Genomic DNA, 13,720 nt, shown 5'->3' on the forward strand with positions numbered 1-13,720 from the left:
TGACAGCAATGCACTGGTTCAGCAGAGCAGCAGATTGACTCTGTTTGGAAAGTGGGAAAGTCACTCCCAGCACTTGCTGAGACATTTGCAAAATGATCGTGCTCATCTTTGTAAACTGAGCTTTGAAGTGTTTTTGGCTAGAATATGAATCAGTTGCATGGGATGTGAGTGCCAGTGAAGGAGATGAAGTTTAAGTTTTCAAGAAGGTGACTGTGGCAACTGACTGATTGGGCCAAAAAAAAAATAAAATTGTGAACTGTGTTTGCTATCTCCAGCATAGAAATTTAGCAGTTTTAGAGCAACCTTTGTTGCTTGTTGTTCAGGGGCCAGCTCTATCTCTGGTCATTTTTTTTCTTCTTGGTTAGTGCTCCGTGACTGATGAGGATCTCAGTAAAACACAAATTGATTTGCTTGGCTTTCATGGTCACCTCTGGACTGTAATTACTCAGGCAGGAGAAATTAATTAGTCCAGTGTGGGCCGACTGCTGCTCTCCAAGCACTGCTGAATCTTAATTGGAGAGCTCCAGAGAAAGGTGCTGATTCACACCATGGCACGATGGGGCCGGGATTTTTCCAGGGACAGAGGGTGGAGGGGTCGAGGGGGTTGAAGGTCAAGATGAGATATGCTGTCTGTTCCAACATTAGCAGCTGTACCTTCTTTCCTCTCCTTAGCTGTGATAATGAGCCCATTAAAACCTGTTTGCCTCTTTCAAACAACAACGAAAATAAAAAAGACTATGCATTTAGTCATATGAGTATCTATGCAGATCTTTTTGGGGTGTGCAATGTTCACTAGAAAAAAATCCTCAGAGGCAATTGTTCTCTAAGACACCCACTAGTGATTATTCTCTTATTGCTTTCCATGATGCCATTTGCAATGAGAGTATAGCACTGGCATTTCACACTGCTGTATTTGGGCCCGTGTAGATATGAGCTGCTGGGACAGGCCTCTGGCAGAGAAATTTCTAATGGTTAGAGATGAGCTCGTGACAATGTGAATGGCTTTGCTGAGAAGACATGCCTCTGCTGTTCCTGCCTTTGCTGAATTATTTTCATTTTGGCATCCATCTATTCCTCTGTGTTCCTCCAGTTATATTATTATTTGGTGCAAACTGCATGCAACAAGTTTACTTTCAGTTGTGCCATGAAAGAAATACTGAACGTACTGGTTGCTGAGGATCAAACAGTGGACAATTATTCAGCCCTCACTTGAAAATTGGTGTGAGTGATTTCCTGAGAAAAAGATGAGGAAATGAAATTCAGCAAAGAATATTTTTCAGACAGTTCCCAGCGATTATGGCGGCTTGGCTGTGGGTTTGCTTCACTTCCCATGTGTTCCTACCTAATAGCAAGTATCGGCACAGCGAGAGCCAAACAGGAGTTTCTCATAGCAGGTCAGCCCTGCTCACAGCTTTGCTAGTTAAATGAAGTCTTGTTAGCAAAAATGCTTTTACTGAGCTCAAAATATATTCATTTTGGATTTTTGTTTTGTTTTTTTAAGGATATGAGGCTTGATACACTAAATCTACAGCGAAGATGTGGTGCACTCCTGCCTGGGTTCATGATGGTGGTACAGAGCCTGGGATGTTGCTCATTAGTGAAGCAGATGCCTACGTCACCTTTACTGTTGCTGATCTCACAGAAATTTATTGTCTCAGAAGCACAGTTTTAGTGAGAAAAGATAGAAATCCTGTTTTTCTGGCCAGTCCCACATCTAATATATATTTTCCAAGTTGACCGCTAATGTTGAAATAGGTAATGCATCTCATGTCCTCCCTACATTAAAGTAATTGCTAGGTAGAAGGAGTGGGTTAGTCATGGTTAGTCATTCACAACATTCCTGAACTACAAATCTTATCATTTTGACCTGAAGACCAAATCTACCTCTGGATGCCCATTTTAATATTTGCAGTTCACAACTCCCACCAAAGCCTCACATCTTGCAAATAAGGATTTCCTGCTGCTGATATTTTTATCTGACAAATTTCACTGTATCTTCTTCCTCTGTCCACTCCATTTGAGGGTGGACAGTCATAAGGACAAAAGCTTAAAATTCAGCATAATCCTGACAATATGGAGAAATGCACTGAAGAAATTCAGTAGAGTTTGATACACACCAATGCAACATGCTGTTCCTTCCAGGTAAGAATAAATATTCCAGCAAGTGTTGGGCAGGAAAAGTCTAGCTTGGCAATAATACTATAGAAAAGGACCTGGGAGGCAATAATGGGTCACAAGGTGAGCATGAGTCAGGCATAACACATTGCTGTTGAAAGAGAAAATAGAAGAAAAAAAATGCATATTTATATATATATTTGCCATTCTTTAAGCATGTGCAGTAATCATTTTATTGTACTCAGAACAGGCAGGGTCATAGTGGCAGTACTGTTGCCAGTTTAGAGAACTACATTTTGAGAAAGAAGATTTTGAGTAGTACTGTTGCCAGTTTAGAGAACTACATTTTGAGATGCTTGTCCGGAGGAAGAGCTGATTTAGGGGACATATGAAAAGAATGAGGAATAGCCTTGCTTCCGTATCCATTACGAATAGGCTAGAAACTACTGGCTTTAATTTTCATTACAAGATTTAGGTCAGAGTCACCAGGGAGACCATGAAATATTCTGAAGTACAGATTAGACGAATTTTTATCAGGAGTGATAAATGTGTAATTTCTCATGTGTAGAAGTGGAGCAATGGACTAGGGAACCCTACAAATTCCTTTCCTATGATTCCGGGACTGATTGCTACCTTGTAGACTGAAATGAGGAACCCCGGGGCTGGCTTTGAGCTTGGTTGTTCATATGGATTTGTTACGTTGGCATTGCCTTTTGCCAATGACCTTCAGCTTCATTCCTGACCACAGTTTTGTCAGTCCTACAGGACAATTTTCCAGGCAAGTTGGAGCTACTTGGGCATCACCCACATAATAAAACTGTTCTCTTGTGGAGGTGGATTCATCCATATTTCATCTGATAGAGATGTGCCCCTTTTCTATCTTATACTGATGCATTTGGGTCACCATATTGACCTCAGTTCTGCACGGGCTCCATTGTTTGAGTGAGCATCTGAAATTTTTACATGAAAAGGGCTTTTCATTCAAAATCATTTGTGCAAAATGAAACTTCTTCTTGAAAAAAAATCATTATCATTTAAACACTCTACTTTTCACAAACTTACTGGTATCTAAAATTGATATTTTAATCAAAGCATTACTAAACATCTATCAAACTAATTTAAATAATTACCACTTTGCTGTCTTTACAGTAGACACAATTTTCTGTAAGCAAATGCAAATGAGCAAAGAGTGAATATTTCAAAAATGGTTTTATTAGCTTTAGAAGAAATCTTCCTTACAATCTGATAGATTGTGTAGAACAAGGAACATTTGTTGGATCCAGGAAATGGAAAGCATTTCATAATCTTAGTATTTTAAAAAATAATTGTCCCATTTTTACCAGTTTACCTCTATGTAAAGCATTTTTTACATTAAAGACTTCATAATGACACACTTTACCTCTTTCTAGTAGATAAAATACCTGTCTATTATTGTGAGCATTTTCACTCAAACCTTTGCTCCTGCTTTGTGACACTAAATGTAACTGAAGGTGGGAATGCATTTCTGCAGGCCTATGGGTTGAGCATAACAGGTCCAGTAGTAGTTTTATTGGGATGGTGGATTTTTAAAGCTTCAGGAAGTGCTCTAGTATCAATACCAATATTTTTTATACCATCTCTGTCAGCAGCTACACCAATAGCTCTGCTTCCCTGGCTGAAACTTTGCATCATGTGTATCACAGATGACTACTTAGCCACAGGACTCTTCTACATAAAAAAGCCGCTAATTTTTCCACACAATGCAGATGGGGCAGAAGGATGCAGGTGGATGGGGCAACCAAACCATCTATACTCCACAAGACACACTGATTTCAGGTTTACTGCCAGGTTCCCTAAAAGAGGAACTTATAAAGATGTTTTAGCCACAGTAATGAAGACTCTGGTACAAGAACATCCATGTACTCGACTAACAGGATGTTATTCTGGTCTTGTCTGCCAGAGCACCTGCAGGTGCTGGGAGAGTTAGGCACTTCTCTGTGACTCTCGACCCCAACATGTTTGCCACTGTTATCACTTGTCCTCTGCTTGCCTGTGTGGGATGCAATGAGTTGGCCACTGGTTTTTAGGTGAATGCTGACTTGGTACACATGGTGCACTTTACTCTTGAAATGGAAAGTTTCTACTAATTTCCAGTTCAAACTTGCTCATGAGCCACCTTCAGCCATCATTACAGACCTATCTCCCAGCTTACTCAGTTCCTGTTTGTGCTTGATATTTACACATGAAATACATTCCTTCTGTCACATGAAAGTTTCGTCCTCAAGTAATTATGAACACAAGTGGCAGAACTGTGCAACGTGTCTCAAATGAGTGTCAGGGCTGGCCCATCCATTGTATTCATAGTGGAAAAAATAGCTAGCCGCATGCATCCTATAAGCACGTAAAACGTTTCCACCCTCCCTTCACCCTAAGAGTTCATGCATTTTTATTTATGAACTCCTGGACCCCTGTTTTATAGCAAGCATGAAGAAAGGCAACCTTTGTTGAGAATCTCTAAGGACATGACTCTGCTTTGTGTTATCAAACATCTCCTCATCTGAACCATTCAGTCAACAGATTATCCAATTCTTCTGTCAGGCTTGGTAGTGCTTCCCAGTTTTGTGTCACCTGCAAATTGTGAAGCTCATACCTAATTTTTAGTCTTTGGCCACCATGCCCATACTGAACAGATCTAACTTTGAAGTCAGCTCTGTTCTAAGGAGGAGCTTGGACCTCCAGAGGTCCCTTCCAGCCTGCATTTCTCCACAAATCTATGCCTCTGTCGCAGCAGTGGTTTCAGAACTGTTTCTGAGCATCACCATAGGTAACGTCTCCTTTTCTGGTAATTACCTCTTCAGTGTGAACAGCTGCAGACTCCCTTTATTCACTTTCAGCTCCAGAGCCCAAATCCATGGCTAATTTATCAGAAGCTCACAGAAAGTGAGATGGACTTAGTTCATGTATGTCTCTTGTGTAAGAAAGCACTGGTCCTACCAAGAATTGCTGCTAAATTATCCTGAAACAATTTAGCTTTGGTAAACCATCTTGTAATTTATATATTTCTCCCCGCTTCCCTGGTTTTATCTATTCTTGTTCCAAAACTTTGATGTCAAACTAACAGGCCTACACTTGTCTGGATCATTCTTCACCCTCTTCTGGACAGAAGTGTTATATTTGTTACCTTCCCATTATGGGGACTATCCCTGATTTGCATAATTGTTATACATCGTCCCTATTTGATTTGTCGTTCGGTGTGCCAATGCTGTTAATGGTCTAGGTAGAAATCAGCTTTTCTTTTTTCACTTGAATCAGGCTAGATAGTGGCTTCACCTCAGGTGATGTCATGCCTAGTGCCCTACCCTCGTTTACACTGGGAGTCCTTTTAATGCCCTTGATATCACATTGTTGCTGCTGTTAACTGCAGGAAACAATAAGATTTTCAGTCTTAGCAATAAGTAACTTTCGATCTATTTTTGCCTCAAGTGTGCAACTGTCCTAATTTTCTCTTTGTTCCCCTTGGTTTCTGTGGCTTAAGTACCATTTACTATTATTAATTTTAATTTCCTATGTGAGGTAGGTTTTCAGTCATTCTTACTTTCTTTTTGCAGTTGGTAACCTCTCAAACATACCTCTTCTCATTGCTCTCACTCCCTTTTGAATTTTGAATTTTAAGTACCTATGCCGTCTCTGCACACAGACCCCAGAGCTGCTTAGTCAGACTCAATAATTCATTTCCTCAGATTTCAAAGTTCGCCTTTCTAAGCTTCCAAACCTTCATTCTAGACCTACTTTTGTCCATTTTGAAATTCAAAGTGAGAAAAGTCAGCTCATGATCGCACTTTATTCAAATTTTACTACATTTAAACCCATACAGGAGCTAGGTCTAAAAGAGTCTTATACTTACTTTTGTGAAGAAATCCATCACCTAAAATATCTGAGCCAACATAAGCGGTAATTATCTTTCAATCCATTTTTGAGATATTAAAGTCTCCCATAATTCCCATTAATGCTTATGCATTTGATAACTGTACAGAGACTAATCATGATTAGGCTGGAGCTGGGGGCACAGAGGAGGCTCGTGAGACTTTCCTTCTCTCTCCAGCCATCCCTCCTGGCAGTGGTTTGCACCAAAACACTCTTCTGCTCCTGCCATAACATTTCATTTCTCTACCCTCTACTTCTTGCTAGTACAAAGCACCACCTCATTCCATCCATCTGCACTGGTTTCCAGCATCCCTGAGGTTTCTCAGTACCTGTGTGACTTTCATGCCTCTGTTTCACCCTTCCACATGCCCTAACAGTTTTGGGTCCTGTACACGAGCATCTCAAAGTTTGTTTGACAGTTTGGTCTTTCTCACATTGTCACCGAGTGTCGAGTCTCTGTCACTTTTAATAGACATTGGGTATTGGTTTAGCTTTTTGGCCTTGTCTCTTGTGCTGGTAGTCCAATATCTTCTCAGTCCATATAGCTGGTCATCGTCTCAAGTGATGGGGCATTGTTCTGCCCATTTACCTTTCTGGAAAGCAGCCATCATCCCTGAAAGGCAGCTTGCATATCCTAAACCCCAATTGTCTGGCTTTATAACATAGTATAAAATTAGAGAGTTTTTGTCTTTTATGACTCTTCTTGCTTGGAACAGGGGTGGATTTTCCCTAGTTTTCTACAAAAGCTCTGAAGTCTTCTGTGATTTTTGCAATTTCATGGTATGTTACATTTTTGCTTCCAGTGTAGGGTAGAAGTCATTGTGAATGGTGTCGAAAAAACAGAAACGTGACAATGAAAATGATATTTTGATATAGAATGGATATAAAAAAATGTTCACCTTTTCCAGTCATAACTAGGAAAAAAGATGTAAACCCTAAAATGTCAGAATTGTGATCAAAGAATTAGGAGAAACACCATTTTTTCAAAGCTGGGATGTTTTCCATTCACCCAGCTGGGTGGGCAGACCACTGGAGGCCTGGATGACTTCAACTCATGGCTGATAGCCTAAACGATCTACAGGAAACTCTTCTTATCTCTGTGCTTTTGTTTCTCCTCCCACTCTCTGTCTCATCCATTTATATTGCTATCTCTCAAATTGCTTTTGATATGTGTCCATGCAGCATCCAGCACAACATGGTTCCAGGCTCCAGCGGGACCCCTAGGCGTTACCATCCTACAAACAAATAACAATGATAGTGAGTATAATTACAGTAGTCAAACTACTCTAGCTCTACACCATTAGCCATGCCCTGAGAAAAATAACGTTTTAATCAGTCCGATATGTCAGCTGTGGCTTCCTTCACTGTCACTAGCAGTCTAGCAAAATCCCTCCTTCATGTTTCTTCATTAGAAACATGATGGCAGGCATCCATTGCCCTGTGCAGAAAGTTCTGAGACCTTTCATCGTTTCACAGGTTGTAGCCCCATAATGCTGCCTAGTTAGCTGCTATCCAAGCATCATGAGACACAACGCATATGTCTCCTAGGTCCATCCCACAAGAGCAGAACATTTACCATACATGAGAAAAGCAGGGCCTAAATGCAGTGGCAAAGCAAGATGCTCAATGTCAAAGCTGTGTCTGGATCAACAATAAGGTCAGATCACAAACTGCCCAATACAAGGAGAACATGAAAATCTACCACCTTCAGGAGGCTGCATTCCCTGATTATTGGTTTCCAGATTGCTCTGTTCTTTGGGTTTCCTCTCAATTTAAGCTTAATTTGGAATGTTTTTGGTTCTGCAATTGTATTACTTCTCCTGAGGGCTTCTCAGAAAGTTGCTAGTCTGTCCTCTTTATTGTCTAATATTGTGATGTATCTTGTATCAGTTATGCTGTGTGCCAGGCTGAAGTCCCCGATGAATTTCAGATGTGAGACTTGAAGTAAAAACACTGAGCTAGATTTAGCTGCATAAAATAGCCCAGGGTGACGCACCTGGGGCAGTGTCAGAGACGGGCAAGGATTTCACATCTTCTGAGTAGCCTCCATGAGTTGTGCAGCTTGTTTTCCAATCCTTTGCTAATTTCAAGCAAAAAACTGGGGCCCTCAACAGTCTCTCTGGTGAGACAACTCAGATTTTTTAATTGAGTATCGCTCATCGTGTGCTCAGCATGGCAAAGGTTCCTACAGGAAAACAGCACAAGCAGGCAATTACAAAGTCCATGTCATAAGAGAATGACTTAGCAACGTGACCACATTTCATGTAGCTCTGGGGAATGAGGACTGTCCATGATTTCATGCTTTAAAAAAGCTGTACGACACACAAAAACCGAATGTCCTCAGCACTGCAATTTCATGCAGTTCACTTAAGCTAACAGAAAATTCAGAGGAAAGAAGACATTTGTAATTATCTGCAGCCTAGACACTCATGAAGAAAAGCAGGATTCACTGAGGAGCTTGTACATGAGTGTTTTCTTTTACCTTCACTAGAGATGGGGACATGTTGAAGTACGGCATCTTTTATGGCAAATGATGAGCCTAATGTGACTGATTTATTTCATGTGCCCCATTCAGACAGGTATTGTGCAACTTAATGAATTCTTGGGAAAAAAAAAAGCAACATATATGATAAACGTTGGTGCCTGGCCAGAGTTTGCTTCCCCGTGGGTCCTGGTGGGTTGAAATGACATAGATTTTGAGAAAACAGAAGATTATGTGACTGCGTGAAGTATCTCCTATTCCTGCCCCTTTGCACAAGTGTCCTCCTATAGACAGAAGGGGGATTTGTTCCTGCAAATATCACAAATGTTGCTGCCTCCCTCAGGGCCTGGGTCACTATTGCACCATTGCCACCACCAATGGCACTTTCGTGCCTCAGGCAGTTGGTGCTCCAAGCTGTTGGGACAGTTTCTCAATGCTCTGGGGAGTATATAGAGCAATGCCTCATATACACGCACATAAATCAGTTCTGGGTCCAGAACTGGACCACATGGGATTTCTGTCACAGGCCCAATGTTGGTGGTTTGCTGAGAGTGGGTAGCAAGACCTAACTGACCATCCAAAAAACGACTGGTGGTACACTTGAATCTCTGCCATGAAGATTTTTGCAGCCTGTGGTGACCATCTATGCATCACGATACCTGTGTGAAACCCTCAGAATCAATATAACAAACACATCTGACCTTAGCTCACGCTTCAGCCTTGGATGCTCTCACAATGACTAACTTCTTCATAAGCCTCCCTTCCAGCTGTCTGAGATGTCAGACTCCAAGGAGCATTTCTCCTCCAAGTCATCTTTCCTCCAGAGGGGTTATGGACATCTCAGAGGCTGGTATACTGGTGAAGTCCTCCTGGAGCTTTGAGGAGGAGAGACATGATATGGCAGCATTGATACTGGCCTGAATCACAAGAGACTATGGTCAGTGTGGCAAGCATGTGAACAAGGCATGTGGCAGGCAAGGAAACATCAGAAATTATATTAGGGAATGTTTTGATTGTCTAGAACTTGACAATGGTGACAATAGCATTGAGTGTTTATGGGTAAGAATCAGGGGGAAGGCCAACAAGGCAAATATCATGGTGGGAGTCTGTTACAGACCACCCAACCAGGATAAAGAGGCAGACGAAATATTCTATAAGCAGCTGGAAGAAGTCTCACAATCACTAGCCCTTGTTCTCATGGGGGACTTCAACTTAGCAGATATCTGCTGGAAATACAACAAAGCAGAGAGGAAACAGTCTAGGAGGTTCCTGGAGTGTGTGGAAGAGAGAACTTTCTGACAGAGCTGGTGAGGGAGCCAACTAGGGAAGGCACCCGCTGGACTTCTTGTTTGCAAACAGAGAAGGACTTGTGGGTGACGTGATGGCTGGAGGCCATCTTGGGCATAGAAATCATGAAATGGTAGAGTTTTCAATTCTTGGAGAAGTAAGGAGCAGGGTCAGCAGAGCTGCTGCCTTGGACTTCTGGAGGGCAGACTTTGGCCTGATTAGGACACTGGTTGACAGAGTCCCTTGGGAGGCAGTACTGAAGGGCAGAGGAGTCCAGGAACGCTGGGCATTTTTGAAGAAGGAAATCTTAAAGGCGCAGGAGCAGGCTGTGCCCATGTGCCGGAAGATGAGCTGGCGGGGGAGAAGATTGGCCTGGCTGAACAGAGAGCTTTGGCTGGAACTCAGGAAAAAAAGGAGAGTTTATGACCTTTGGAAGAAGGGGCAGGCAACTCAGGAGGACTACAAAGATGTTGTGAGGTTATGCAGGGACAAACTTAGAAGGGCCAAAGCCCAGCTAGAACTTATAACAGCTACTCCTGTAAAAGATAATAAAAAATGTTTCTATAAATACATTGGCAACAAAAGGAGGGCTAAGGAGAATCTCCATCCTTTATTGGATAGGGGAGAAACATAGTGACAACAGATGAGGAAAACGCTGAGGTACTTAATGCCTTCTTTGCCTTGGTCTTTAATAGTCAGACCAGTTGTTCTTGGGGTACCCAGCTCCCTGAGCTGGAAGACAGGGACCCGGAGCAGAAGAAAGCCCCCATAATCCAAAGGGAAATGGTTAGTGAACTGCTACACCATTTAGACACACACAAGTCTGTGGGGCCAGATGGGATCCACCCAAGGGCACTGAGGGAGCTGGTGGAAGAGCTCACCAAGACACTTTCAATCATCTATCAGCAGTCATGGCTAACCGGGGAGGTCCCAGTTGACTGGAAGTTAGCAAATGTGACATCCATCTACAAGAAGGGCCAGAAGGAGGATCTGGAGAACTACAGGCCTGTCAGTCTGACCTTGGTGCCGGGCAAGATTATGGAACACATCATCTTGAGTGCCATCATGCAGCACGTACAGGACAACCATGGTGATCAGGCCCAGTCAGCACAGGCTTATGAAAGGGAGGTCCTCCTTCACTAACCTGATCTCCTTTTATGACAAGGTGACCCATTTAGTGGATGAGGGAAAGGCTGTGGATGTTGTCTACCCGGACTTTAGTAAAGCCTTTGACACTGTTTCCCACAGCATTCTCCTGGAGAAACTGGCTGCTCATGGCTTGGACAGGCGTACTCTTCACTGGGTAAAACACTGGCTGGATGGCTGAGTCCATAGAGTTGTGGTGAATGGAGTCAAACCCAGCTGGTGGCCAGTCTCAAGTGGTGTTCCCCAGGGCTCAGTACTGGGGCCAGGTCTGTTTAATATCAATGTCAATATCAATTAATATCAATGATGTGGATGAAGTGATTGAGTGCACCCTAAGTTTGCAGATGACACCAAATTGGGCAGGAGTGTCGATCTGCTGGAGGGTAGGAAGGCCCTACAGAGGGATCTGGACAGGCTGGATCGATGGGCCAAGGCCAACTGTATGAGGTTCAACAAGGCTCAGTGCTGGGTCCTGCACTTGGGGCACAACAACCCCATGCAACGCTACAGGCTTGGGGAGGAGTGACTGAAGAGCTGCCTGGTGGAAGAGGACCTGGGGGTGTTGATCAACAGCCAGCTGGCAGTGTTCCCAGGTGGCCAAGAAGGCCAATGGCATCCTGGCTTGTATCAGAAATAGTGTGGCCATCAGGACTAGGGCAGTGATCATCCCCCTGCACTCGGCACTGGTGAGGCCGCACCTCAAATCCTGTGTTCAGGTTTGGGCCCCTCACTACAAGACAGACATGGAGGTGCTGGAGCGTGTCCAGAGAAGGGCAACAAAGCTGGTGAAGGGTCTGGAGCACAAGTCTTATGAGGAGTGGCTGAGGGAGCTGGGGTTGTTCAGCCTGGAGACAAGGAGGCTGAGGGGAGACCTTATTGCTCTCTACAACTGCCTGAAAGGACGTTGTAGTGAGGTGGGGGTTGGTCTCTTTTGCCGAGTAGCAAGCAATAGAAGAAGTGGAAATGGCCTCAAGTTGCTCCAGGAGAGGTTTAGATTGGATATTAAGAAAAATTTCTTCACCGAAAGAGTTGTCAAACATTGGCACAGGCTGCCCAGGGAAGCGGTTGAGTCTCCATCCCTGAAGGTATTTAAAAAATGTGTAGATGTGGTGCTTAGGGACATGGTTTAGTGGTGGAGTTGGCAGTGTTATGTTAACAGTTGGACTTGATAATTGTAGAGGTCTTTTACAACCTAAATGATTCTATGATGCTATGATTCCATGAAATAGTGACTGAACAGAGATATTGCAGCCCAGAATATCAGCAGGGTGCTGGATCCGGAGGGCAGACTGGAAAAAAAAGTCCTCCTTGTTCTTGTAGTTTTTTTCAGGTAAGATCTGGCAGATTTTTGTGTTTAAAAGCAGTTTCTTTGGCTATTTATGGAAGATGATCAAGAAAATCCATCTGAAAGTTATGGACAGTTCAGAGTCCTGTCACAAGAAAGAGCTGAAAGTCTGGTATTTCCTATATTTTAAATGTATGTTTTGCATTGACAACATAATTAAAATATTTTTTAATATTTAATTAAAGGCTATAAAAAACAACACTGTCTCCCTGAGAAAACCCTTTTCTTACCTCTGCTACTCTAGGGAAAAAACTTCTATTACATTTCTTTTTTTTGTATCTTTTAATGAAATCGGTTATTAATCCAATGAATCATTTTCCTTTATCCTATACCTATTTATTTTCCTTAACAGTCTTTTATGAGGAAGGTTATAAAAAGTGTTTCAAAAATCCAAGTAAATTACATGCACTTAGGTCACTTTGCTCTCCGATTTTATTAACTTTTTCAGGTTAACAAGGCATACTTTTCCCTTCAGAAGCTGTGATGGTTTGACCCAATCAAGCTACACTGCGTTTATCTAAATGCTGTATTATTTGATTCTTAATTAGACTGTTTCTCAGGGACTAGTGTTCCTGACACCAATGGGCAACTTTCTAATCTTCTTGGTAATTGCTGTTAGTACAGATATAAGGACTGATGGAAAGTCCATTGAAGACATTAAAAAACCAGCCTCAGGAACTCCTGTAAAACCTGTGCAGAAATATCTTTTGGCCCTGGTTAGCTAACTCCTCTAACACCTGCATAGCTTTGTTTTTAATGATTTCAATTTCTTTCAAGGCCATAATCTTGTGTTCTGAAAAAAAAAACAAAACACCAACAAAACAAGCAACACAAAGCTCCCCCCACCCCAAAAAAAAAAAAAACAAACAGAACCCGGGCTTCTGCTTGCAAAGTACAATTACTTTTTGTATTATTCTTCCTGTAGACTGGGTGACTGTCTTTTATAAGTTCTTCTTCCCCTCTTTATCTCCAGCTGCAGCTTTTGTTAGCAGATGTCTCTTCCTAGTTATACTTTTGAAAATGCACAGGGCTTGTGGGACTAAATTACCAAAAAAACCCCAGGTAGACCTAACCCACTGTACACCCAGCTAGTCAGTGTTTGGGATCACCCAACTAGTCAGTGTTTGGGATGTGGCTTTCTGTGTGCAGTTTTCCCATCTGGAAGGATTCCTGTCCTGTGCATTTGCTGGCTTCTGTAATTTATAATGCCTCCCCTACTTAAGAAAGGAGATTGGAGCAATATGCGAAGCACCCAGACCTTATGTGAACAAAATTATACTTTTGCCTTTGCATTCAAATATTTTTATGCTTATAGCTATGTACAAACAGTCTGCAAACATGAAAAAAGTAGCTTAAGGTATTATTTGCATAACTCGCTGTGTGTGGAGCTGTGCCAGACCTAGCACAACGGTCAGCATGTTCAGCTAAAACAACTTCCAACC

This window comes from Platalea leucorodia (genome assembly GCF_965183815.1).
Source record: "Platalea leucorodia genome assembly, chromosome: 17".
NCBI classification, from domain to species: domain Eukaryota; kingdom Metazoa; phylum Chordata; class Aves; order Pelecaniformes; family Threskiornithidae; genus Platalea; species Platalea leucorodia.